At 43.1% G+C, this 27,768-nt stretch overlaps 1 protein-coding gene across 1 annotated transcript in view; it reads left to right on the forward strand.

Annotated features, from left to right (window-relative positions):
• The first annotated feature begins 460 nt into the window (after positions 1–460).
• Positions 461–27,768, forward strand: part of LOC124721855 (elongation of very long chain fatty acids protein AAEL008004) — a 142,601-nt gene continuing 115,293 nt past the window's right edge. The window contains exon 1 of the mRNA XM_047246989.1: positions 461–521. The gene's annotated coding sequence lies outside the window, so the exon portion shown is untranslated. The remainder of the gene's footprint in view (positions 522–27,768) is intronic.

The following is a 27,768-nucleotide window of genomic DNA, read 5'->3' on the forward strand; positions in this document are numbered from 1 at the left end:
CTGTCATCGATTTTCTTAATCGGAATCTTTTTCAAAAATATATTTCTTTTGCTCGGAAAGATCACAAACGTAAAATGGAAGAGTCGAGTAGGCACAGAGACTTACCAACAGTGGTCCTTCCCGCAGACCATTCACGACTAGAACAGAAAAGGTGGGAAGCGACAATGGTGCATGAAATACCTTCTGTCCACACACTTAAACATAGATGTTGATGTAGTGAACGCATCGCTAAGCACCGAAGCTAACAGCCAGCCGGTCACATTGCTACCGAGGCGACACCGCTTTCTTTCGTGAGCGTGTAGGGGCGGAAGCTGCGACCGCCCGTAAGGACGCGCGACAACCTTCCGGAGAGTCGACGGCAGCGGCAGCAGCGCTCTCTGGCGGAGGAAGGGGCAGGCGAAACAAGGACGCTCCCCCCCGCCGCGTGCATTTTGTGAGCAGCGGTGCGCGTTGCGGGCCAGTGCGGCGTCGACCTCGCGGCTTGGCGGACGCAAGACTCGCCACTGGAGCACACCTCACAGGTGAGCGGCGTAAACATACGCGAGTCCCAGCGAAAGAGTGTGTCTCCATCTCTGGAAGACGGTGCCTCTGTCTGCGTAGGGTCGAAAACTGACGTCCGAAGCCAAATCTGAACCTACTTCTGCTTTTTGGATGCAGTGTATCATCATGCTATTCTGTTGGGAAACGTGTATTTTTCCAGGACTCTTCTGTAGGACCACTATTATTTGATCGCTCCCATTCCATTACCATCCCTCGGGGCGAAAAACACCTAATCAAGCTATACAACAGAATTACGGTCCCAAGATTATTAGTCGCACACTTTGTGTATACATTCAGAAAGATGTTTCACTTACTCAAAGTAAAACTATGTTAATGGTGTTTTGATCTCCGCAGCTGTGGTTTAAACTGCTTGATGAACTATTTTATTATTCCAACTTAAATATGAGCCCACTATAATATGTTTATAAGTACCAACGTTGGATGTCGACACATGGCACTAAATTTTACTAAAATTGATTGCTTAAGTCGATTATTGATATACCGTTATAGAATTTTCTTGGAAAATTTTGTTTTTTAAACGTTTGCAATAGCTGGGTGCTACTAAAACTGCGAGAACACACTTCTAAATTAACATTTCTCTCAATGAGCTACTGGAAATGATATAAACTTTCAGAGAAATCCCAAACATTCCGGGAAACTTCAGTACGTTCGACATGACTTTAGGGATTTTTTCTAGGAATTTTGTGACAAAGAGTTCTTTACATCTCATCTACATTTCACCGTTCTTGATGCGTACAATAGACACGTATGCGCCTCCCGTGTCAGGCTCAAGTCAACTCGCCAGCAAAAAGGGAAATACACGATAACTTCAGGATACACTTCTGTAGATTCTGTGGGGGAGACTTAAGTGCCGAAATATTAGCAAAGTTACAGTATCTTGAAGTTGACGAAGAGAAGTGACAAGGTAATATCAAGTACGCCCTCTTTGTTGTCAAGTGTCATGTGAAAATTAAATGGTTCAAATGGCTCTGACCATTATGAGACTTAACTTCTGAGGTCATCAGTCCCCTAGAACGTAGAACCACTTAAACCTAAGTAACCTAAGGACATCACACACATCCATGCCCGAGGCAGGATTCGAACCGACGACCGTAGTGTCGCGCGGTTCCAGACTGTAGCGCCTAGAACCGCTCGGCCACTCCGGCCGGCAGTGAAAATTACTTTACATCAATAACAGCGTTGGTTCATAGAGCGAAGTTCACTTAAAGCCACTACTGAAATCGTACGTCCTCGTAATTATGGTTAGCGTACGTACTCTTCACACATCTATTCTTCAAACCTGTCCAGTTTCATCTGCTACGGTCACCATAAGCGTGCGAATGCATGTATGAAAGGAGTAAAAAGGAAAACTGGCTGCGCAAGAGCTTGGGCTGTGGTGAACACATTATTTACCTCTTTATAGAAAGCTACTGTTTTCGGCTAGTTGGTGCCACAGGTTTAGAATTGAAGCCCCGTATACTATTGTTGGTGTTACGCATTGATAATAGATTCAATATTTTACCTCATGCTCGGAATGCCTATTGCATTCTTCAGTTGTTAACAGAGCATGTATTTTTGGCGAAAAGGTGTTCTTTCATTATCCCTCATCTACGAAGAGTGGTAAAGACACCGTCAGAAAGCAGAGCTAGTTTTGCGTCCTCGTAACATTTAATGCTATTTTGGCTTCGACAGCGCTGCATGATGGCGTCTAACGTTAGTACGGCTTCTCCAACTTCCGCGACTTCACTCCAGGTTACTGTCGTCCGCGGTGCTCCTCTGGCTGGCGGATCTCGAGCGGCGAATACTGTGAGCAAAAGGGAGATGGCAGCAGCACTGATGCACCCCGTGTCCTCCTTCATTAACCAACAGCCGATTAGCGGCTCCCCACGACCACCGAGCAGTTGTGTAACGAGACACCCAGACACTCTGCAAATGCGCCTCACTGATTCTGCGGCTTCCCAGCACAGTCGACTATCTTCTCCACAACTTTCCCCTTGTTTAAGCTTCTCATGTACAATTTAGCATCGTTGTCCTTTCTGAAAGACTTACGTTTTTACTTTTTTATATGGTCATTTGTTTCTGGTAGCTTATTCCCAGTACCTGATGGAGTTCGTATTATAAGCAGCGTTGCTGATTTGAAGCTACAGCCGAACTACTTTCACCCCAGAATCTCTCGAATGAACTCTGCCATTTTATCAAGCGAAATAAATGTCTGTCCACTGTCTCTGAATACTTTTCAACTTCATCAACACTTTGAAATCTTGTTCACATACAACAGAGGGATAGAAATTTAGGGTAATTAGATATATGGATTTCACTGTCTCTGTCAGATGTTAAACCTTATGAAAAAGTAATAAATGTGTTAAGTAGGGAAGGCTTACAAAACGTGTGGCTGGCTGCTAAGTACATTTGTTGAAGTGCGCTAAGGGAATTTGAGCAAATTAGAAACTTCTTCCTTCGGTCGCGCCTCATGTGTTCCAGTGGCTTCAGGATCGTGTACAACTCGGCTTGGGCAGCCAAGACGGTAATCCTGATGTTACCCATCTGTATAAACAATTTTATAATTATGGTGCTTGTCTAACACATTATAAAGCAAAGATCAAAAAGTTATATTTGAAATACTTTATTTTTTTAAAATTAGTCGCATCTAAAACAATTAAGAGCCTTCCAGCAAGCCTGGTAGAGTTAAACGTTGACGTCAAATATACAATTTTGACAAACCCTTTTTCTAAAAGATCGTCTTGCAGAAATTCTATTAAGAGTCGTTGTTAGCGGGAGAACGATGGAAATTCGTTCGATCTATGTGTTTCGGAACTGCTGAAACGAAAACTTTTCTGCGGAAAACTTAAATCATCTTTTCCTTATCTTTCCTTTCAGCCTCCTAATATTACCCGCAGCGGATCCGTGCTTGCCGCATGGCTGGAATGTGAGCTACAAATTGAAAAAGCGTTCACAAATAAAAAACGCTATATGGGTCTTGGGGGACATGGTTTTATTATCAAAGCTATCAGACAGTACATGACTTACTTCGTATTTCAAATAATATGCAGAGAGGAAAAACTGCAAAACATATGAAGAAGTCCTCGGAAGCTCCGTGAATTGAGGTGTCGGATGATGATATACTTCCCAGAAACTTTCTCAGGATCGAAGATAATTACTATTAAGTGATGTTTCAGCAGGAAATATCCTCCAACGGAGAGGGTTGTCAACGGTAGAATTAAATCTCCTGAACCTACACTGAGAGCGACTAAAACATCTGTCTGGATTAGATGTAGACAGCGTGGCTGTTTATAAGGCACTCCAGTGTCGTTAACAAGTAGTTGGTGAGGCCAACACTACGACAGCTACTTAGCCACTATGGCATTTCCCATCTACAAATAGCTTAGTTTAGTTTGTGGAAATGAAGTGGAACGAGTCAGCTTCCTCAATGCATGGAGAAATTATCCTGTTGCCCATGCAGGTTAAAAATTGCGGTGAAAATTTCGTTAACTTTCCTGCTATGGCAATATGATGTGACTTTTTAACAGTCGGGTCACCTGCTAAGGACAAGGCTGCATCATCTCCCTCATTAAAAATGGTTGTATACTTGTTCATTGGTGCAACTGAGTACAAACCGCACTTTTGAACAAGTACACGGCAGTAGCTAAGGAGGCAACTAGAGCGAATTACTCCATGGTATAGCCGAGATGTCCTTGGTTGGTTAGGGGTCACAGTCTCCGTTCCAGTGCCTATTAAGTACTTGCCACTTTTCTCTTAAGTCCACACAATGGCCTTATACATGTTGATATATTAGAATGGTTAAATCAGTTCAGCTGTTTCTTTTTTATTCTCCTTATTCTTGATATTTCTATCTCGTTATGCCAAAGGTACTGTATTTCAAGACAGTCTGGGTTTCAACTTCTGCAGAGCCGCAAATCTGTCTCTGTTTGCAATGCGACACTCTAAACACCATGGAGGACCACGTTGTCTTCTTAGTAGCCAAGAAGACTTCTGTATAGGTACATCAGTAGAGATGTGAATCATTCTAATGATTTGACCTTCCAATTCCTGGATGCAGTCGTTAGGTTGAAATACAGTCCGTTTCCCATTACTGGATGTATGTTTGGGCGGACTACTTTCGGACAATGTTTGGTCAGCTGCGTGTGTCGAGACTAGGAAGAGGTTACTTGAATGAAGATTGCTGACCACTTCGGACACTACAGCGTGTGCGAAGTTCGGAGAACTTATGCCCAGATGGTGACAAAGAAAGTCCCCTTTGCAGCACTGAAGTGTATGCTATGTCGCAAGTTCACAAGGATAGGTGGTGGAACCACCCTAAAATGTACACAGGGTGATTCACCTAAAACGTGCACCGCAAATATTGCGAAATGGAAAATGCTATTGATGTGCGTTTTTTTTTATAATGGACTGGTAGTTAGGGGCTCATATTGTTAGCCAATCAATAGTAGTAATAATACTTAGAAAGTGTACTTTTTGTGCAAACATACACTTTTTAAATGGAACAGCGCCTATTGACATTAACAGACTAAAAGTAGGGTACATTAGGATGTCAGTAGTGTTTGTTGCAGGATTCTAGCGCGAGTCATTTACGAGATATAGTATTTTGAAAAGTTCCCACACCCACACTTGTACAATACTGGTGGCAGCACACACTAAAGTGCATACTCTAGTTATGTGTATTATGACCATTAAAGAGACAACTGCCGCGGGGGGTAGCCGAGCGGTCTTGGGCACCTTTCCATGGTTCGCGCGGCTGCCCCCGTCAGAGGTTCGAGTCCTCCCTCGGGCATGGGTGTGTGCGTTGTCCTTAGCGTAAGTTAGTTTAGCATAGATTAAGTAGTGTGTAAGCGTATGGACCGATGACCTCGGTAGTTCGGTCCCATAGGACTGTACCACAAATTTCCAAAGAGACAACTGACCATCACAGGTTGTGTTCAAGATGACCAACGGCAGCGGCAATGTGCGCTTTCAGTCTGCTATGGAATCACTGCTGCATACCTGTTAGCATTTCAGCGGGGATGTCAGAGTAAGCTGCAGTAATACGTCTCTCATCGGGTGTAATTGGTATGTCCTCGTAGTCAGCGTCCTTCAGTTTGCTCTACAAAAAAATGTCTACAAGCGTTGTATCCGGGGGCCAGGCCGGCCAAGGCACAGGTCCTCTGCGTCCAATCTAACGATATGGAAACAATTCTTGAAGACATGCTGTAGTACTTCGTGCACTATGGGTTGGACAGCTATCATGTTGGTACTACAGGTTCCTCCTAGTCTGCAGAGAAACGTCTTGTAGCACCCGTGGAAGGTAGTCTGTTAGGAGGCTCCGATACTTGTTCACGTTCAGTATTCCGTCTATGAAAAACTGGCCTCCAAGCTGGTGGTTGACTATCCCACACCACATGTTTACACTCCATTAACGCTGACGTTCAGTCTGACGAAGCCAACGTTGATTGTCAACAGACCAATAGTACATGTTTCGGCGTTTTATCTGGCCATGGTTGGCAAATGTGGCTTCATGACTAAACGAGGTACATGATACATCTAGAGTATAGTGTCTTCATGCCCATGTACAGAACTTAACACGATTCTCATAATCGTTTCCATGCAGTTTTTGATGGAGAGAGATGTAACAGAGATGGAACCTATCTCGATGGAGAATGCGTAGGACACTTGCCTGACTCATGCAACTTCCCTTTACCATTGCGCGGGAGCTAACGTGCTGATCATCTGCCCCTGTTCTGTCACCACTTGTTTCCTTCTGTTACGTTGTCTAAGTGTTACACTCCCACCTTCACGTAACTGGTTGAAGAGTTTGATAAATAATTGCCGAGATGGTTGACGACTATTGGGATATCTTGCCTCATACACCGTACAAGAACGAACTGCATTCTTCCTACACTTTCCATACACCATGAGCATGTCGGCTTTTCTTCATTGGTAAATCCCATCGTCCACTCACAGCTGCTTGGTCTGTCGCGCATGACTGACCAGCAAGTCGCAATGAACTCAAGGAATACACAAGCGCACTGTAAGCAAACATAACAACATCGTATGTAGCAACTACGTAGCTTGAATGCCATAAACAATTGTCGCTGTGGAAACTTTTCATCATACGATACCTCGTAAACGCCTCACACTAGAATCCTGCAAACGTACACCAGTGACATTCTAATTTACCATACTTTTAGTTTGTTACTATCAATAGTCATCGTTCAATTTTTAAAAAAAGTATATGTTTGTACAAAAATACACTTCCTAAGTGTCATTACATTCTGATGATTAGCTAACTATAAGAGCCCCGACTATCTACCCATTCTGCGAAAAGTGCACATCAGTAGCACTTTCCATTTCCGCAATTTTTGCGGTGCTAGCTTTAGGTGATCCACACTGTATGTACAGGCTGGACACAAACAGTCTGAAAAGCTTGTAAGGGTGTTGCAGAGTATTTTGGGCTGAGAAATAATTGAGGAACAAATTCAATACGTTGCATCGTTTCCGAGTTAATTACCATTGAATCAATCAGGTCGTTCGGCCTACAAATTCAAGCGGTCGGCCATAGACCAAAGACGGCTTCGCCAGACGTGTTCTTCGTTTCGTTTCCCAAAAACCCAACAGGAAAGCGATACAAAAACTGGACATGGGACGGTAGTAAAGATCGAAACCGACCTAAAGGCTGAGGAGTCTTGTGAGCAATCATTTGAGCTATGAGAAAGACTGACACTAATTTATCTGGCGGGCCGCTTGAATTTGTCGTTCAAAAGCCTGATTGGTTAACTACAATGCTAATTAACTCGGAAATGGCACAACTTTTTTCTTAAAAATTATGTCTAATCACAACACCTCTGCATCACCCTTACAAGTTTTCCAGACTCTTTCTGACCACCCTGAATATTTATTCGTTCCAAACTCTTGACGAATATGAAAAACTGAACTGTCTTTTCGTATAAGAGGAAGTAATATAATTTGATATCACATCTGCAATGGAAACTGGAAGAAATACTGGGCTGTACTACAGAAAAAATAGTTAGTAATACGACTAGGGCTGGTCCGAAGCTCAATGAGCAGTAAGTGCCTTCCATCGATTCCAGTGATTTTCCGTAGTTTCATCACAATCCCTACTATTGCGGTTGTTGGAGCGTACGTAAGTCGAGGCCAGCGAGTTTCATCTGTCACTGAATCACGTCTGTCGAACACTGGTTTCTGTGCGATCTTAGCTTTATTTCTTCACATCGCCGTCATTTCGGTATGAGGCAGTACTTACGATAGCATAGTTGGGAAAAACTTTAAGTATATAATAGTTTTACAAGCCTTCCTCTTTGCATTTATTCAGTACCGCGAAAAACACAGACAAATTCGAACAAATGAAAGCAAGGTTTTCTGTCGGTGATGGTCGTTACGTCACAGCTATTTGATTTCGGAACGGTAAGAGCTAATTTTATGTTGAGATCATTACCATTTATCTCACTGCATCCGTCCAAATAAACTGTTAAGAGTTTTCAGATTTCTTTTCAAGTAACACACGATACTAACATAATTAGCTGTCGCTCGTCGCATAATTTTAATGTCGCATCTCGCACTTCCATCTATTATAGTGTTCTGTAAAATGTAAATGAGAGTAACGTGGAAAGTTGTGATTTCACAGAGATTAGAAATACGAAAGTAAATTTGCCTTACAACTGTCCATGGAAATGCACATGAATGGTTCGCAGTGAAGTTAAGTAAAATAAATCAGTAGTATTGAACCAGCTACACGCCGCAGCTTCGCAAGGGCAACCAGGATGTCTGTCGTAGTGCTGATAGATCATACAGGGTGTCCCAGGAGGAATACTCAATATTCACAAATATGACAGGAACGATCGTACAAAGAAAAAGAGTGGGGTAAACATGGGATGTAAAATGCATACCTCGAGAGCTATGAGGACTTGTCCATCATTGCTATTGTGAAACATCTCTCTTCTGCTGAACAAAAAAGCAACATCGTCTAGTAAACATGGGCTGTAAAATAGGAGTACATTACCTTAAAGGCTGTGAGCACTTGGTCACCTTCGCTACTGACAAACACATCTGTTCTGCTGAGTAAGTGCTCATCTCTCTTAAGGTATGCATTCTAGAGGTATGTTTACTAGACGTTTTTGCTTCGAATAATCGTTCCTATCATGTTCCTGAACACTGATCATTCCTTCTAGAGCACCTTGTATACACAAATCTTCCCTGTGAATCAGTCTTTGTGAAGACCGTATCAGCGTTGCTACCGTTGCTCCTGAGATTAGTCTTTACGTACTGACGGAAAAAAATTTGCGGGAGATTTTCATTTAGTAATATGTTAAGCTGTAATACAGTCCAGTTAACGAGAGCATGAAGTGAGAGATATACGTAGAACACATCATACAGTAGTATGCCAGAATAGAACCATGCTACCCTGATATCTCAGTGAACAAGGCACACATGTACTTTATATTTACACAAAGATGAAGCCTCATACCCACAATGATGCCGCTCGAAAATGAGTGTTTAAAACATCTGCAACCGAAGGAAATTCTTCTGCAATCAAATGTCGGAGTGCATTGCATATGAAAGACGTTGAGCTGGAACGCACTGTGAAATGTGGTATTTGAAACTCTAGTGTTAATATTTTTCATAGATTAGGAGGCGGGGAACTGAGCCTCAACCATAGATAAATTTCGCGCCGGATTGACGATCGATGGACTGCTACTCAACCCTCCTGAGTGTTTTAGGTTGATCTCCACATCCTTGTAGTCAAATGTCGAGCTGTTCATGGCGAGTCTGCCATGCTGGAGCTAGAGAACAGTTTGGATTTATGGCTTTCCACATTTCGTAAGAAACGCAACAAAAGCTCCACACAGTGAAGAAGATAACCTCAAACTAGGCTGACGATTGTATATATCGCCGAAGTTCACCCTTAAATAAAGTTGGCGATCAGAATTTTGAACCTCTTTGTAACGTACTGCACAGTGTGACATTCTTGTTGCGTTTCTAAACAAAATGAGGATCACTCACTCATCAGCAAACCTGTATCGTGCTCTAGCTGTGAGCCTCTACAGTGACTAGAACATGAATTTGTGTACATGGATATCATCCTGAAAACGGAACAGTTTATTGTCCTGCTCCACACAGTAAGCTATCTCGCAGCTGCTGTCCTTGACAAACTTTTACATAGGTGGCTAATGGGTTTCGTAACCAAACATAATGCGAAGAAGCTTTGAATCCATCGTTCTCTAACTTCGACACCCCACAGTGCCGGAATAATGAATTTCCAGACTGTGGTACTCGCTCGAAAAAATGAAGTCTGTTGTTCCTCACAACACATCATTGTCGGTGGTCTTTTAAATAAAACCTGTACGCTGTTGTTAGTGACAATATGTAAATTTTTCAGCTGCTCTGTACCATTCTCAAGAATTAAACTGAAAAACGATTTCATATTCATTTAATGATGAAACAGGTTTCCACAGAGCCAGCACTGAAATTACTGTAATGTTAGTAATTAACACGCTGACACGAAAATCCACTAAAGCTTAGTAAATTATTAGAAGTGTGTCAACGAAAAGCTATTTCATCTGCTCCTGATGTTTACAGAAGTATTTGTTTCTTAGAATACTCCTATTAGTTCTAAAAGAATGTATCCTTAAGTAAATGGAAGCAAACAACTACAGGGCTATTACAAATGATTGAAGCGATTTCATAAATTCACTGTAGCTCTATTCATTGACATATGGTCACGACACACTACAGATACGTAAAAAAACTCATAAAATTTTGTTTGGCTGAATCCGCACTTCAGGTTTCTGCCGCCAGAGCGCTTGAGAGCGCGGTGAGACAAAATGCCGACAGGAGCCGAGAAAGCGTATGTCGTGCTTGAAATGCACTCACATCAGTCAGTCATAACACTGAAACGACACTTCAGCACGAAGTTCAACAAAGATCCACCAACTGCTAACTCCATTCGGGGATGGTATGCGCAGTTTAAAGCTTCTGGATGCCTCTGTAAGAGGAAATCAACGGGTCGGCCTGCAGTGAGCGAAGAAACGGTTGAACGCGCGCAGGCAAGTTTCACGCGTAGCCCGCGGAAGTCGACGAATAAAGCAAGCAGGCAGCTAAACGTACCACAGCCGACGGTTTGGAAAATCTTACGGAAAAGGCTAAAGCAGAAGCCTTACCGTTTACAATTGCTACAAGCCCTGACAGCCGATGACAAAGTCAAACGCTTTGAATTTTCCGCGCGGTTGCAACAGCTCATGGAAGAGGATGCGTTCAGTGCGAAACTTGTTTTCAGTGATGAAGCAACATTTTTTCTTAATGGTGAAGTGAACAGACACAGTGTGCGAATCTGGGCGGTAGAGAATCCTCACGCATTCGTGCAGCAAATTCGCAATTCACCAAAAGTTAACGTGTTTTGTGCAATCTCACGGTTTAAAGTTTACGGCTCCTTTTTCTTCTACGAAAAAAACGTTACAAGACACGTGTATCTGGACATGCTGGAAAATTGGCTCATGCCACAACTGGAGACCGACAGCGCCGACTTCATCTTTCAACAGGATGGTGCTCCACCGCACTTCCATCATGATGTTCGGCATTTCTTATACAGGAGATTGGAAAACCGATGGATCGGTCGTGGTGGAGATCATGACGAGCAATTCATGTCATGGCCTCCACGCTCTCCCGACTTAACCCCATGCGATTTCTTTCTGTGGGGTTAAGTGAAAGATTCAGTGTTTAAACCTCCTCTACCAAGAAACGTGCCAGAACTGCGAGCTCACATCAACGATGCTTTCGAACTCATTGATGGGGACATGCTGCGCCGAGTGTGGGAGGAACTTGATTATCGGCTTGATGTCTTCCGAATCACTAAAGGGGCACATATCGAACATTTGTGAATGCCTAAAAAATTTTTTTGAGTTTTTGTATGTGTGTGCAAAGCATTGTGAAAATATCTCAAATAATAAAGTTATTGTAGAGATGTGAAATCGCTTCAATCATTTGTAATAACCCTGTTCTTCAGCATGCTATCATCGCGAAGTTAGTATTCGTCTATTTCATTAATAAAATTTGCTTCTAGCTGTGTTGAATGTTTGTTCTTATCTCATGATTTGGAATCCAGTTATGACAAAATTACAACCCACCTACAAATTAATACTCTGCATTTTTGTCGTCTAAATGTTCACACTTAAATAAATAGCTCCCATAGATCAAACGATCACGTATTGAATTTGTTAATAAGAATGATATGCTAGTCACGTAATGGTAGTGTTAGTGTTTTGTAACAGTTGTTTTGGTAGACTATGCTGCATGCGGCTCGTGCCACGTTCAGGATAGATAGATACGCACACAGGCCGACATCATGTTGTCCAAGGTCACCGTGAGATATTATTACGCATTGCTGGAGCTTGTAGCAAAGCCGACTGCGTAGCATTTTTAACCTTTTCACTCTCAATAATAACTGAAACACTCGTGCGGAATGCATCGCTGCTCTGTTTACTCCAGTTTTCCCTTCCTTGATGCCCTACACAAAGTGACAAACTGATCTGCACAGGTGTAATACGGATAAATATCAGTGATTGGAAATATGGACCTAATCTAAGCAATTATGTTCTCAGAATAGAAAATATTTTCAATTCTGGTTTGTAAAGCTTCCTGCAAACAGTTGCGTCTCAGAGTTAACAGATTCTCTTGCAGCACATGTTCCGATCCATGTACATAATTTCTTCAGACAGCAACTTACCAAGGCATTTGCCGTAATACTAATGTCAAAGAAAAGACAACTTCAATTAGCGGATCAAAAATGCTAAAAATCCATTCTATACAACCAATTCGACGATAGTATGACAATCCGTAAGGTTTTTACGGGTTTATTAGTCTCTTGTCCTAAAGGAAGTGGAGAGAAATTACGATGTCGTGAAGCACATAAAGTTGCACTGTGAAACATATATCATCTTAGAGTCTGATAATACTGACATTTCTCGTTATTTGATTTCTGCTGAAAAGAGATGGTGCCACCTGTCACAAGATTGTGTGAACACTCACAAATGGGGCGTTGTAACGACAGGGAATTTCCCCCTAAAGATAGTAGACATTTGGAAGTCTTCTGATTATTTTTGGTAATATGCATTGAAACTATTTTCACTCAACGTGAACAGAATAGTGATCGTTCAAGAATAGTTCATGCTGATGATCGTTACCATTTGATAAGTAATATCCGAAGATAATTAGAAACCACTGCACTTAACGTACATTAGAATATACGCAATACGTAATTCACTAGGCCGATGTCCGACCATCACAACTTTTCTGGTTAGTCCAACATGATAAACTGAAGTCTCGCACTACGAACAGGTGATGGGGATGGTATGCATTATGTCAGAGAACTGGGACAGTGTGGGTTTGTGAAGACAGCTGTTGGTCCCAAGATCTTCATGTTAAATATTTATGCCAACCACTGCAAAACAATTTATATATAAAACTTCCTGGAGTTTAAAACTGTGCGTCGGACCGGGACCTGAACCTTGGACCTTTGCCTTTTTTAGACAAGTGCCCTACCGACTGATCATCCAAACAAGACTCACGATCCGTCCACACAGCCTTAGGCGGTTAGTGAGTCGGCTTGGATAGCCCAGTCAACAGAACACTTACCTGCGCGAGACTTAGGTCCCAGGCTCTAGTCCCTGGCCGGCACAAAGTTTTAAACTACCAGAAAGTTTCATATCGGTGCACACTCCTCTGTAGTATGAAAATTCATTCTCGCAATTTAAATGTGTTACGGGTTTCGTCATTGATGGCGAAACGTGGTCAGTTTTAGAGTTACGATCTATTTTTAACGTTGCTGCTTATTGTATTAAAATTCAAAACTTTTTGCGTTTTGGAAAGAGACAAAATTTTCGTGCCACCAACGTAACAGGGAAGTGGTGGTGCGGTTGCGACACTGGATAGTGTTCTGGAGGAGCGATGGGCAAAAGAACTCCTGACACACTGTTTCACTTAAAGTGCGTGCCCGGATGGTTTCCTCAAGATAGGCCAGCGTCAGTTACTGCCTACATTCTAATTAAATTCAGCCAAGTCTCCATCATAATTTGTCGTTAAGTTCGACTATCGCGAAGATGTAACTTTGCGTCCTCTTTTAATAGGATGTGGAACAACTATCAGTTCGCGAAGAAAAATGCTCTACGCATGTCAATTAAGATCATTTAGATTTCGAAACCACTTGTGGAAACATAATGAGGACTTCTTTGATACACAGCTCGCATTGTTGCGAAACTTAACAAATTTGGAATTTTTAAAAATTAGTTTGCCAATGAAAATTTTAGTGCAGCACATGACAAGTTTGTGCATCCATTTCGTTTCCACAGTAACTTGTTTCAGGTTTTCAAATCTACTTAGTCGTATTCTCAGTTTTTCACGAGGACAGTTACAAGCATTCTATGCTCGAAGATTGTCTGTGGGAACCCGAAATAGTGTTAAATACCTCTAAAACAGCACATAGTTTGGCAGTAAGCCTGCAGTAGTAAGTAAAAGACACGTTAGATAAACTACCATTTTACAACTGTTCTACCCACCGAGGTAAAGGACACAGTATCGGAAATCTTCATTTAAAGAAAGCACTGAACATATGCTATCTTGTGTAATACTAAATACGTTAAATAGCTGTTATCCATGCAAACAGTTAACCGCCGAGTAATCTTAATTCATGCTGCTAGTTCCGCTTCTACCTGTAAGTCAAACGTGTGCTAATTATCCAGTCAGTATTCATACTTTTAATTATTTACGTCTTATCTTCGTTCTGAATTTTTTTCATAATTTCTGTTATCTGCTCTCGAGCTGTTAATGACTGAAAACCTTCCTGTTTCCGTGAGTTCAGGAGTGCGTCACATCAGCTTGACTCTACAGGTGTCTCTGAGGCAGCATTGCATCATCCGAGTATTACGACAGGTAACGCTTAATGACGACCTTCTGGGCATATTTCGATGTTATATCTTAATATGAGCGTCAGTAGGTCTTTTAGGTGACCGATTGAAACAAAGAATCCACAAGTTTGTATGTTTCTTTTGTGGCCATGCGAAAGTATGGAGGAACTTAGTCTGAAGTGTCATCAGTATTTGCGAAATGCGGGAATCTTCAACCTTCGTGCCGTATACTTTCTAACTGCATATGAGAAAGATTTGTACGCTTTATCACTGACCCACCTGCAACGGTACCGTAGTAATTTTTACATGGTTCACATGGCTCTGAGCACTATGGGACTTAAGTAATTTTTAAAAATTTATTCTCCTTAAAGGGGAAAAATGCATTTGAATATAAATCCCTGATGCTACCTAAAGTAAGAGATGTCCACTTTTCACAAACAAAACTTCATACTACAAAACGATATACCGCAGATGCCATAATGACTTTATCTTAACATTTTTGGAAGGAACACAGAAAATGTTGTGGGGAAGGCTAACCAAAGACGTTTTATTGGCAGGACACTTAGAAAATGTAACAGACCTACTAATGAGACTGCCTTCAATACGCTTGTCCGTCCTCTTTTAGAATACTGTTGCGTGGTGTGGGATCCTTACCAGACAGGACTGACGGAGTACATCGAAAAAGTTCAAAGAAAGGCAGCACGTTTTGTATTGTCGCGAAATATGGGAGAGATGGTCATAGAAATGATACAGGATTTAGGCTGGACATCGTTAAAAGAAAGGCGTTTTTCGTTGCGACGAAATCTTCTCACGAAATTCCAATCACCAACTTTCACCTCCGAATGCGAAAATATTTTGTTTACACCGACGTACATAGGGAGGAACGATCACCACGATAAAATAAGGGAAATCAGAGCTCGTGCGGAAAGATATAGGTGTTCATTCTTTCCGCGCGCTATAAGAGATTGGAATAATAGAGAAATGTGAAGGTGGTTCGGTGAACCCTCTACCACGCACTTAAATGTGATTAGTTCAGTATTCACGTAGATGTAGATGTAGAGACAGAGGACGCGTGCACGATTGAGAACAATATCATACCACATTATTCCATATAGATTTGGCATACTGACTATGATGATAAAACTAGAGACGTGTGGTGACCTTTCCTTCTCGTCTACCATCCACGAATAAAATAACGCGAGTGTAAAGTAGTACTATTAATATACTCACCCCCCACCTTGCACGAGATGGTAGGTAGCAGAATACTGTCGTAGATTACCAGGAAATTATAGGAAGTCCACGATATTCATGTCATACTTGAGAAATGTTAACATAATTTCCTGCTTAAAGCTGCATACTAACCCATCTTAGTTAGTACAAATATCCCCAACTCCCTTTACTCTCTTCTGTCGGTTTACTTGCCAGTGAATTTACTCCAGACTATTCTGCTTAACTTAACAAATATTAGGACAGGAAATCAAAAGAACAAGTAATATCTTTTAATTACTGTGTACATCTTCATCATGCTACTCGTCTACTTTAGGCATTATTAATTATGAAGAAACACTGTTTTGTTCAAAACAGCTGACATATTACGGTGAGTCCATGTTACTTGTGGAAACTCTTATGTAAGATGTAGCAGCAAGGTATGGCCCAACTTTCGGGAGACGCTCCTCACACACAAATACACTGACAGAAAAAGATGCAACACCCTCAAGGACGAGATCATTTTATTGACATTTATATGACAGGTATTTTATCATTGCAGAAGTGAAAACAAATTTAGACCAAATGAAAAAGTGGTTCAAATGGCTCTGAGCACTATGGGACTTAACTCCTAAGGTCATCAGTCCCCTAGAACTTAGAGCTACTTAAACCTAACTAACCTAAGGACATCACACACATCCATGCCCGAGGCAGGATTCGAACCTGCGACCGTAGCAGTCGCGCGGTTCCAGACTGAAACGCCTAGAACCGCTCGGCCATTAGACCAAATGAAACACGCATGTTACAGTACAGGGAGCCCAAAGAATCACCCCAAGGCGGCAGCGCAGGTATGCAAACTATCATAAAGATGATGCCGAATGGCATCCTGCAATAGACGGTCCAAGCATCATGCAACGTTTGTTGAAATGCGACAACAGTTCTTGCAGGCTATGCAGAACGATTAAGTTCCTGCTTCATCGTGTCCCATACATGATCGATTGCCGACACATCTGGTGATCTTGCCGGCCAGGACAGTTGTTGTACACCATAAGGAGCACGTAGTGTCGCAGAGAGCGTATCTGGATGTGCATTGTCCTGCTGAAAAAACACATCACCTTCCTGTCGAAGAAAAGGCAATGGCACGTGGATACTACCTGTGTAACGTACGGGTACTGATTACTTTAACCTGCAGATACACCGAATGCGACCACGAGTTGACACTGATGACGCCCATACTGTAAAGCCTAGGATTTGTGTGTCGAGGGCGAATGCACTCTGAAATAGCCAGCTCATCAGCTCTACGCCATACGCGTGTATATCCGACACACATACACAGGTAGAACCTGCTCTCTTCGCTGAAGACAACACAGCACCATTCCACTACTCAGCAACTCTTTCATGACACCAGAGTAGCCATGTTTGGTGATGTAGCGGTAGCGTGGTAAGACGCTCACGTGAGCTTATCACAGCTGCAAGTGAACGCTTCCCATTGGTCCTTTGCGACACAGGAGGTGCAACATGCACCCGATTTCTTCTCTGGGACGGCGATCGCTCGGCCACTGCTGCTCGTACATTGCGTTGATATTGACTTGCATGAGTACAACGCGGGCGGCCAGAATCTGGTCTACGGCTGTTCGAATGTTGCACAGACCACTGCCGAAAGCAGCGCCACACCAATGTGTCCAGCGTGTGCAGCAGTCAGTCGATACGTCCATCCAGATTCCCGCGGGCCCACAATGCGATCCCGTTCAAATGGATGAAGTTGCCCAACAAGAGTACGCATTCGTCGACGGGGCATGTCTGTATCCTAGAATAAAAATTTCAAACACTGTTCGCCTCTAAACTCAGCACCGCTACTATTTGCAGAGTCAAAACAGACGGCGTACACATTTCCCTCCTGAGTTCCATGTGATCACCAATGACGTGACTGATGAATCGCTGAGACTACAGACCCTCAGTATGGACGTACATTAAGCGATCAAAAGTATCCGGATCCCCCTCCCCCCTCCCTCCAAAACATACGCTTTTCATATTATGTGCAGTGTCCTGTCACCTGCTGCCACGTACTCCATATCAGATAGCTCAGTAGTCATTAGGCATGGTGAGAGAGCGGAATGGAGCGCTCCCCGGAACTCATGGACTTCGAACGTGGTCAGGTGATAGGGTGTCACTACTGTAATATGTCTAAACGTGAGATTTCCACACTGCTGAACATCCATAGGTCCACTGAAGTGGAAATGTGAAGGGACACGTACAGCACAAAAGCCTACAGGCCAACCTCGTCAGTTGACTGACAGAGACCACCGACAGTTGAAGAGGGTCGTAATGTGTGGTGGTTTGGTGGTTCAGTGGAATGCACACTACAGGGCGTTTAGCTTGGAGCTATTCTTGAAGTAACCGATTTGTAACAGTCTGTTGTGTCACTGCGGTGCCAACTGCTGTTCAGATTGCTTCTGCACATGCAGTGCGATGCACCGGAACAACACGCCGAACACGATGGACTTCCCTCTAGGTAGTGCCATGTGGCCGTCCGGAGCCCAGTCTTCTAGTGACCGTACACTCCCGCGAGCACAGCTGCCAGCAGTCATGTACAGTGGCTAAATTTCTGGCAAGTCTTTCTGAAATATGGCCCAAGGAACATCCAGCTACTCGTAGCACTATCTCACGGCCTCGTCCAAACCCAGTGAGCTGTTGATAATGGCGTCTTTGTCACCTTAAAGACATTATTGACTAACACCATTTCACCACATACAGTCTCAGAGGTAAATAACGCGGAAGACAGTTACAGCGTGTATTTAAAGCGAGCCTGATTTGCATTCTCATAGTGGCGCTACCAGCGCCTCTCTTATGAAACTGGCGTGAAACTTGAACAGAAAACATATTTCAGATGTAAAAAGACACATACAAACTTTTGTTTATGTCGAAGAACTACTCCTTGTTGCGGCGATTTTTTCTATTAGTGTATATATGAGATATGCGTCCTGAAATTTTGGTTTTACGTTTTGTCATCGGCCTAGCCTGTATAAAGCTGCTCCCGTAATATACTGAGGTGACAAAAGTCACGGGATATCTCCTAACATCGTGTCGACCCTCCTTTTGCCAGGCATATTGTAGCATCTCGAGATGGAATGGACTCAACAAGTCGCTGGAATTCCTGGGCAGAAAAACTGAGCCCTGTTGCCTCTGTAAACGTCCATAACTATGAAAGTGTTGCGGTGCAGGATTTTTTGCACGAACTGACCTCTGGAATATGTCCCATAAATGTTCTAGGGGATCCATGTCGGGCGATCTTCTGGCCAAATCATTTTTTTTTAAATTGTCCGGTGACAAGGCGCATTGTCATACATAAAATTACATCTTTGTTTGGGGACATGAAGTTGATGAATGGCTGAAAATGGTCTCCAAGTAGCTGAACATAAACATTTCCAGTCAATGATCGGTTCAGTTAGACCAGAGGACCCAGTCCATTTCACGCAAACACAGCCCACACCTTTAAGGAGCCACCATATAGAAAACAATAACTGTGCGAAACGCAGCTCGCCTTTTCTCACGTGGTTTCCTCTGCTCTATCAACATGGGAGAAAAGTTCATTTGTTATTTTCAGACTTCCTAATATCTTCTAAGCCAGTACCACTTCGATAATTTCTAAAGAACGTTCCTTCGCAGATTTTCCAGTTATCTGAAGGAAACTATTTGTAAGAATTGCACTGCATCCAGTTAGAGCTCGACAATATATCAGACTGGTGCAGACCTCTGCAGCTAACTAATCGTGTAGTAAAAAAAAGTTTTGCTCTTCAGGGACATGACAGTGTGATATTATTCGACTGCATTTTAGTGAGACTGATTTGGGTTAGTCATATTGCCGTGGATTCTGGTGGATAGTGTGGTATAGATGTTAGCGTATCAATGTGCGGAGATACACTGTGTGATTAAAAGTATCCGGACACCCCGCACCCCCCAAAAAAAAACATGCGCTTTTCATATTAGGTGCACTGTGCTGTCGCCTACTGCCACGTACACCATATCAGCGAGCTCAGTCGTCATTAGACATCGTGAGAGAGCGGAATGGGGCGCTCCGCGGAACTCACGGACTTCGAACGTGGTCAGGTGATTGGGTGACACTTGTGACATACGTCTGAACGCGAGATTTCCACACTGATAAACATGTAATAGTGAAGTGGAAATGTGAAGGCACACGTACAGCACAAAAGCCTACAGGCCGATCTCGTCGGTTGACTGATAGTGACCACCGACAGTTGAACAGGGTCGTAATGTGTAATAGGCAGACATCTATCAAGACAATCACGCAGGAATTCCAAACTGCATCAAGATCCACTGCAAGTACTATGACAGTTAGGCAGGAGGTGATAAAACTTGGATTTCATGGTAGAGCGGCTGCTCATAAGTCTCACGACGCTTCGATTGGTGTAAGGAGCGTAAACATTGGACGATTGAAAAGTGGAAAAACGTTGTGTGGAGTGACGAATCACGGTACACAATGTTGCGATTCGATGGCAGGATGTGGGTATGGCGAATGCCCGGTGAACGTCATCTGCCAGCGTGCGTAATGCCAACAGTAAAATTCGCAGGCGGTGGTGTTATGGTGTTGTCTTGTTTTTCATGGAGGGGGCTTGCACCCCTTGTTGTTTTGCGTGACACTGTCACATCCCAGGCCTACATTGATGTTTTAAGCACCTTCTGCTCCCACTGTTGAAGTGCAATTCGGGATTGGCGATTGCATCTTTCAACTGGATCGAGCACCTGTTCATAATGTACAGCCTGTGGCGGAGTTGTTACACGACAATAACATCCCTGTAATGGGCTGGCCGGCCGAGGTGGCCGAGCGGTTCTAGGCGCTACAGTCTGGAACCGCGCGACCACTACGTTCGCAGGTTCGAATCCTGCCTCGGGCATGGGTGTGTGTGATGTCCTTAGGTTAGTTAGGTTTAAGTAGTTCTAAGTTCTAGGGGACTGATGACCTGAGAAGTTAAGTCTCATAGTGCTCAGAGCCATTTGTACCATTTTTGTAATGGGCTGGCCTGCACAGAGTCCTGGCCTGAATCCTACAGAACACATTTGGGATGTTTTGGAAAATCGACTTCGTGCCAGGTCTCGCTGACCGACATCGATACTTCTCCTCAGTGGAGCACTCCGTGAAGAATGGGCTGCCAGTCCCCAAGAAACCCTCCAGCACCACATTGAACGTATGCCTGGGAGGGAGTGGAAGCTGTCATCAAACCTAAGGTGGGCCAACACCATATTGAATTCCAGCATTACCGATGGAGAGCGCCACAAACTCTTAAGTCATTTTCATCCACTTGTCCGAATACTTTCGATCACATAGTGTGTTGAGGTGAACGACCACAGAAGATCAACAGTAGGTATGTAAAATGAGAGGCTACTGTTACTTTATAGAATACCAGGTGCGCTCCGATAGCTGAATGGTCAGCGTGACGGACTGCCGTCCTAAAGGGCCCGGTTTCGATTCCCGACTGGGTCGGGGATTTTCTCCGCTCAGGGACTGGGTCTTGTATTGTCTTCATCATCATTTCATCCTCATCCGGCATGCAGGTCGCCCAATGTGGCGTCGAATGTAATACGACCTGCACCAAGGTGGCTGGACCTGCCCCGTAAGGGGCCTCACGACCAATGACTCAAAACGCTCATTTCACTTCATAGTTTACAAGGAAACTGCATAAGAGATTGCATACAAAACACTCGAATACTGCCGAATTATGGGGGACCGGTATAAAGTCGGGCATTTATACAGGAACGAGATCGACGCGAGTAGCCATAACATTGCTCGATTGGCGAAAGTGAACGGCAGAAATTGTTGTGTACACTATCTGATCAAAAATGTCTGGACATTAATATGGGGTGGTCAACCGTTCGCCTTTATGACGGTTGGAATGAGGTTTATAAGTGCCTGTGAAGGAATGGCAGCCCAATCTTCGTCAAGAACCGAAACCAGCGAAGGTAATTATGTCGCACGCCGGGGTCTGGAGCGAAGTCGATGTTTCAACTCTTTCCAAATGGGTTCCATTTTGCTAGGTTACTCCATTTCAGGAATGTTACTATCCACAAACCATTGACTTTCAAATGCTGTTTTATGAAAGGGTACATTCCCATTCTAATACAACAGTCACCGTGTGCGAACTGTTATGCTAGTTCATCACTCCAGATAACTCGTTTCCAGCCATTCCAACTCCAGTGACATCGCTCTTTACATCACCTGAAATGTCGCTTAGCACTGAGTACAGAAATCTGTGACTTACGAGGAGCTGATAGACTGTTTCACTCCATTCTTTTTAATTCCCTACGCACAGCATTGTCTTTGCTGGGTTACTGGTAGCATTTTGGAACTCACGAATGATTTCTTATACTGATTTCATGCGATTTCTTACAACCACCCTCCTTACTGCTAGATAGTGACTGTCCGACAATACATGAGGTCTTGACTGGTCTTAGTTTAGCTGAGGTTTTTCCCCCATTTCACGGTCGCGTCACCAAAAGTCGACTTGGGCAGCCATAGAAGGGTTGAAATGCCTCTCATTGACATGCTATAGAGGTGACATCCAGTGACTAGTCCATGTTCGGAGACACTGAGCGACCTACTCTGATGTTACTTTTCTTTACTAATAGCTCTATACTCCTCACCTTTTGTGATGCGGAATCGACCACTCCCTTTTAGGAGTGGGCGATTCCGCATTACATACGGGTGTCCGGATACTTTTGATCACATAATGTATCTTGAGTGGTAGACACTCTAAGACAACTACATATCGTAGAACCTGATCAGAAACTGCAAGGACATTCTTTCTGGATAGAAGAAAAGGATGTTCTTCAGCCACCTGCGCACCTATCCTGCATAGACCGTTCATATACAATTAGGCAAATAACAGCGAACACAGTCGTACAAACAAACATTCTTCCCACGCTCGACCCGTGAAGGAATCTGTAAGAAAGTTTAATATATGGTACAGTAACTTCCACCATCTACCACGCACTTCATTGATTGATACAGCGTACAGATGTGAAGTGTGCTGCCTTCCATCAACAGATTTTAACGCATGGAACCAGTTCAATGTTTTCTTTTCCTAACTGCGTGACGTATGGCATTACCCGTAAAGAGACACCAAGCCCATGAAACTAATTATAGAGAAACATAATGTATTCATAGACACCGGAAGTGCAACTGATTTGACATTCCCTATTATGAATCCAGTGTTGCATTTATAAGACGTCTCGTAAGGCTAACAATTAATAACGCCGTTCTATTGTGTTCATTCTCCAACTATTTCCAACATTATTAGTCTTGTATCCCTTCTTGGAATTCGGCGACCCAATTATCGACAGTGCTGTTTCTGGTAACTATGTAGGCAAGGTCACTAACACAGCAGACTCAACAATGACAGGAATAAATTACCGTGGGAACATGACGCAGCTGCGACTGTATAAAATCCGCTGAATGACCTTGTAACCAACATTCTTGTAGGTTAGGAACCGAAGGGAGTGATTTATTAGCACCTCTTAACGACAACTACTGAATTTGATGAGTTGGTGTGAAAGTTATGACCCCGAATCACAGAGGTGACTTGCAGAAACTGAAGTGAGTAGAAGTTAAGGAGAGGATGTGTTCGAGACCCCAGTGTTACTGTCCGTATTTGCAAACAACAGAGAGCGTAGTGCCATCTTCACTGAAAGAATACACCCGGCTCTTAACTTCGAATAACACACGGCTGGTTTTCCTCACGTTCGTCCACCGAACCAAATTGAGCAACCTCGTAAGCCATCGAAAGGTGACTTTTTTGTTTGAAAGAGCCTTTGTTGCATTATCACGTACAGGTGAAACGATTTCCAATATGTGTCTGTGTTTTCGAGTTAGCAATGAAGTAAACAAATGCTTTTCTAAAAGTTTGCAGAGTTCAAAACAAATGTTCATTTCCTACTAATCTTGTAAGAATGAAAACCTGTTGTCCTCAAAGAGTGTAATATACATGTGAGTACAGTTTGAACCACGTGGGTATTCTGAATCAGGTAAGGGGAAAGGGTGGAAATTCATATAAATGTAAATAGAAGGTACTGCGATTTGGTTACAACTTAAGCTTATGGAGATAATTGGCGTTGAATACAATTACTGGTAATTATAATTGAACTAATGCTTTCCTCATTTAGAAAGAGCACAATCCATAATTCTTCTTAATTGATTTAGTAGCTTGGAGTCGCACAAATTCGTAGTTCAAAAAGTTGGTTTCAGTGTACGTTGCCGCTTTTCTTATTTTAACTTTTCATTTTTGGTGAAAAAGTGACTACTGGATTTTTTAAACCGAAAAGTTCTTTGCAAAATAAGTTTCAGTAAGATATTGAGTTCAATGCTAGTCCTAAAACAGAATTTTTATTAAAGACAACCTAAAGAGATTATTATTATTTCTAGTTTTCTCAGACCTTAGGTCTGGTTAAAAATGGAAAGTGACGCGGACCTTCATCAAGCGTGACTTCCTTTTAACTGTATGGTATATGTTACATTGTATTTAGGAACTTTCGGGTTATTGAACACGTATCAATAATTACGGATTTCTGTAGTTGTATATATACGTTTGGATGTAGCTGTATTGCATTGATGTACTGGTGGATATTGTGTGGTATGACTCCTGTAGTTGATAGTATAATCGGTATAACGTCAACTTTATCCTTATACCACATGTCCTTGACTTCTTCAGCCAGTTGGATGTATTTTTCAATTTTTTCTCTTGTTTCCTTCTGTATATTTGTTGTATTGGGTATGGATATTTCGATTAGTTGTGTTAATTTCTTCTTTTTATTGGTGAGTATGATGTCAGGTTTGTTATGTGGTGTTGTTTTATCTATTATAATGGTTCTGTTCCAGTATAATTTGTATTATTATTATTATTATTATTAATATTTAAAAGCTTCAACTAAGCTACGCAAGTGGGCAGTGAGCTCAGTTCAGAAGTATTTAACTCTGTAATATTAACTGAATCTCTGATATTTCTGTACGCTCACAAAAAATTCTAAGCTATTAACGTTATAACTAGTGAACCAATTGACTTTCTGATTATAGTATCTCACTCCGTGTAACGTTACAGCATCTGACCCCTGTATTAACATGACAATATTCCATACATGAAAACGAAAGGATTCAATAATTTCCAAAACATCAGCGCTAAGACTCCAGTATGCTGTCAACTGAATTTTAAAACTAAGTTATTGACTATAATTCTCCACAAATCATACCGATTCCAGTCGTATAAACTGAATATTTGGTTCGTATACCCTTTAATATGTTTGAGATGGGCCCGCCCAGTTGTTGTCAAAGTTGTTCCGAGTATGCAGCTCAAGATTCGATGGGAAGCCCTTACAGATCGTCCAGACAGTCCCGATCTCTCCCCATGCAATTGCTGTTATTTTTGGAGACCTGAAGAAGTGCATTCGTGGACGTCGATTTGCTTCGGACAGAGAGGTGCTCTCCTGGGTACAATCATGGTTCCGTAGCAACAGCAAAAATTTTCCCATAAAGGCTTTCACCTTCTTGTCTCACAGTGTGATATATTTACCGACTGTTATTTTACATCTGAAACATTCAACAGCTTACTTACTTATAGGGTTCCTCGTCCCAGTCGCTAAAAACGGAATCCTTATAGGGTAAGTTTGCAGTATGTCCATCTGTCGGACAGACAGTTAAGACACCATTTTTCACAAACGAATATTGGTACCAGTTTGTAATTTACGTCACATACTAAGGTCTACGGTCCCCTGGCAGCGTACGCAATTTAAGCTTCTAAGTCAATGCAATAAATAGATACGGCCATATACACTGAAGCGCCAAAGAAACTGGTATAGGCATGCATTTTCAAATACAGAAATACGTAAACAGGTAGAATACGGTCTACGGTCGGCAACGCCTGTATAGGACAAAAAGCGTGTGTCGAAGTTTTTAGATCGGTTACTGCTGCTACAATGGCAGGTTGTCAAGATTTAAGTAAGTTTGAACGTGGTGTTATAGCCGGCGCACGAGCGATGGGACTCAGCATCTCCGAGGTCGAGATGAAGTGTGGATTTTCCCATACGACCATTTCACGAGTATACAGTGTATATCAGGAATCCGGTAAAACATCAACTCCCCGACATCGCTGCGGCTGTAAGAAGAACCTGCAAGAACGGTGCCAACGACAACTGAAGAGAATCGTTCAACGTTACAGAAGTGCAACCCTTCCACAAATTGCTGCAGATTTTGTGGTGTCACCGCCAGACACCACACTTGCTAGGTGGTAGCCTTTAAATCGGCCGCGGTCCGGTAGTATACGTCGGACCCGCGTGTCGCCACTATCAGTGATTGCAGACCGAGCGCCGCCACACGACAGGTCTAGAGAGACGTCCTAGCACTCGCTCAGCTGTACAGCCGACTTTGCTAGCGATGGTTCACTGACAAATTACGCTCTCATTTTCCGAGACGATAGTTAGCATAGCCTTCAGCTACGTCATTTGCTACTACCTAGCAAGGCGCCATAATCATTTGCTATTTATCTTGTGATGCATGTACCGTCAGACCGATGTTCACCAATTATGGATTAAAGTTAAGTATTCCAGAAGCTACGTACTTTTTTTACTAGACTCAACTCCTTTAACTGTTCCAGACCTCACGCCAGCCTGCGTGAGCTTAAACGCGTGCCTTTCGGCTACCTCATAGTGGCTTGGCTGTCTCGCCAAGTCACAACAGATTTCAATGCTGGACAAATGTCAGCTTGCAAACTATTCAACGAAGCATCATCGATATGGGCTTTCGAAGCCGAAAGCCCAATCGTGTGTCCCTGCTGACTGCACGACACGAAACTTTACGCCTCGCCTAGGCCTGTCAACACCGACATTGGACTGTTTGATTGGAGACACGTTGCCTGGTCGGACGAGTTTCGTTTCAAATTGTATAGAGCAGATGGACATGTGCGGGTATGCAGACAACCTAATGAATCCATGGACCCTGCATCTCAGCAGGAGACTGTTCAAGCTAGTGGAGGCTCTGTAATGGTGTGGGGCGTGTGCCGTTGGAGTGATATGCAACCCCTGATACGTCTAGATACGACTCTTGACAGGTTACGCGTACGTAAGCATCCTGTCAGATTACCTGCATCTATTCCTGGCTGTTGTGCATTCCGTCGGACTTGGGCAATTGCGGCAGGACCATGCGACACTCCACACATTCAGAATTGCTACAGAGTTGCTCCAGGAACACCCTTTTGAGTTTAAAGGCTTCCGCTGGACACCAAACTCAGACATGAAGATTATTGAGCGTATCTGGGTTGCCTTGCAACGCGCTGTTCAGAAGAGATCTCCACCCCCTCGTACTCTTACGGATTGATGGAGAGCTGTGCAGGATTCATTGTGTCAATTCCCTGTAGCACTACTTCAGACATTAGTCGAATCCATGCCATGTCGTGTTGCGACAATTCTGCGTACCAGAACTCGAACTCAGGACCTTTGCCTTTCGCGGGCAAGTGCTCCACCGAATGAACTACCCAAACACGACTCACGACCCCTCCTCACAGCTATAATTTCGCCAGTACCTCGTCTCCTACATTCCAGACTTCACAGAAGCTCTCCTGCGAATCTTGTAGGACTAGCACTTCTGGAAGAAAGGATATTGTGGAGACATGGGTAAGACACAGCCTGTGGGATGTTGCCAGAGTAAAATTTTCACTCTGCATCTGAGTGTGCGTCGATAAGGTCCCGAGTTCGAGTGTCGTACCGGCACACAATCTTAATCTGCCAGGAAATTTCATATCAGCGCACACCCCACTGCAGAGTGAATATGTCATTCTGTATCTATATACATGTCTGGCCTGCTGGTAATGTGGTAAAGCGCGTGCCTCGAAACAGAGACGTCGCAGAATTGAATCTCGGTTGGACTACCGATTTTCAGTTTCTGCTTTAACGTAGCCTTCACCTCTCAACGATGTAAGGAGTCGTCAGGAACATAACATAGTTTGGTTTCCACGTTAAACTGTAGGTTCCCTTTCCCCAGTCAAATAATTAAAGAGAGAAACTGATGCAGAAATGAACAGTTTTTAGGAGGAGTTTGAAACTCTTATGACTTCAGTTG

This window comes from Schistocerca piceifrons, chromosome X, assembly GCF_021461385.2.
Source record: "Schistocerca piceifrons isolate TAMUIC-IGC-003096 chromosome X, iqSchPice1.1, whole genome shotgun sequence".
Classification (NCBI taxonomy): domain Eukaryota; kingdom Metazoa; phylum Arthropoda; class Insecta; order Orthoptera; family Acrididae; genus Schistocerca; species Schistocerca piceifrons.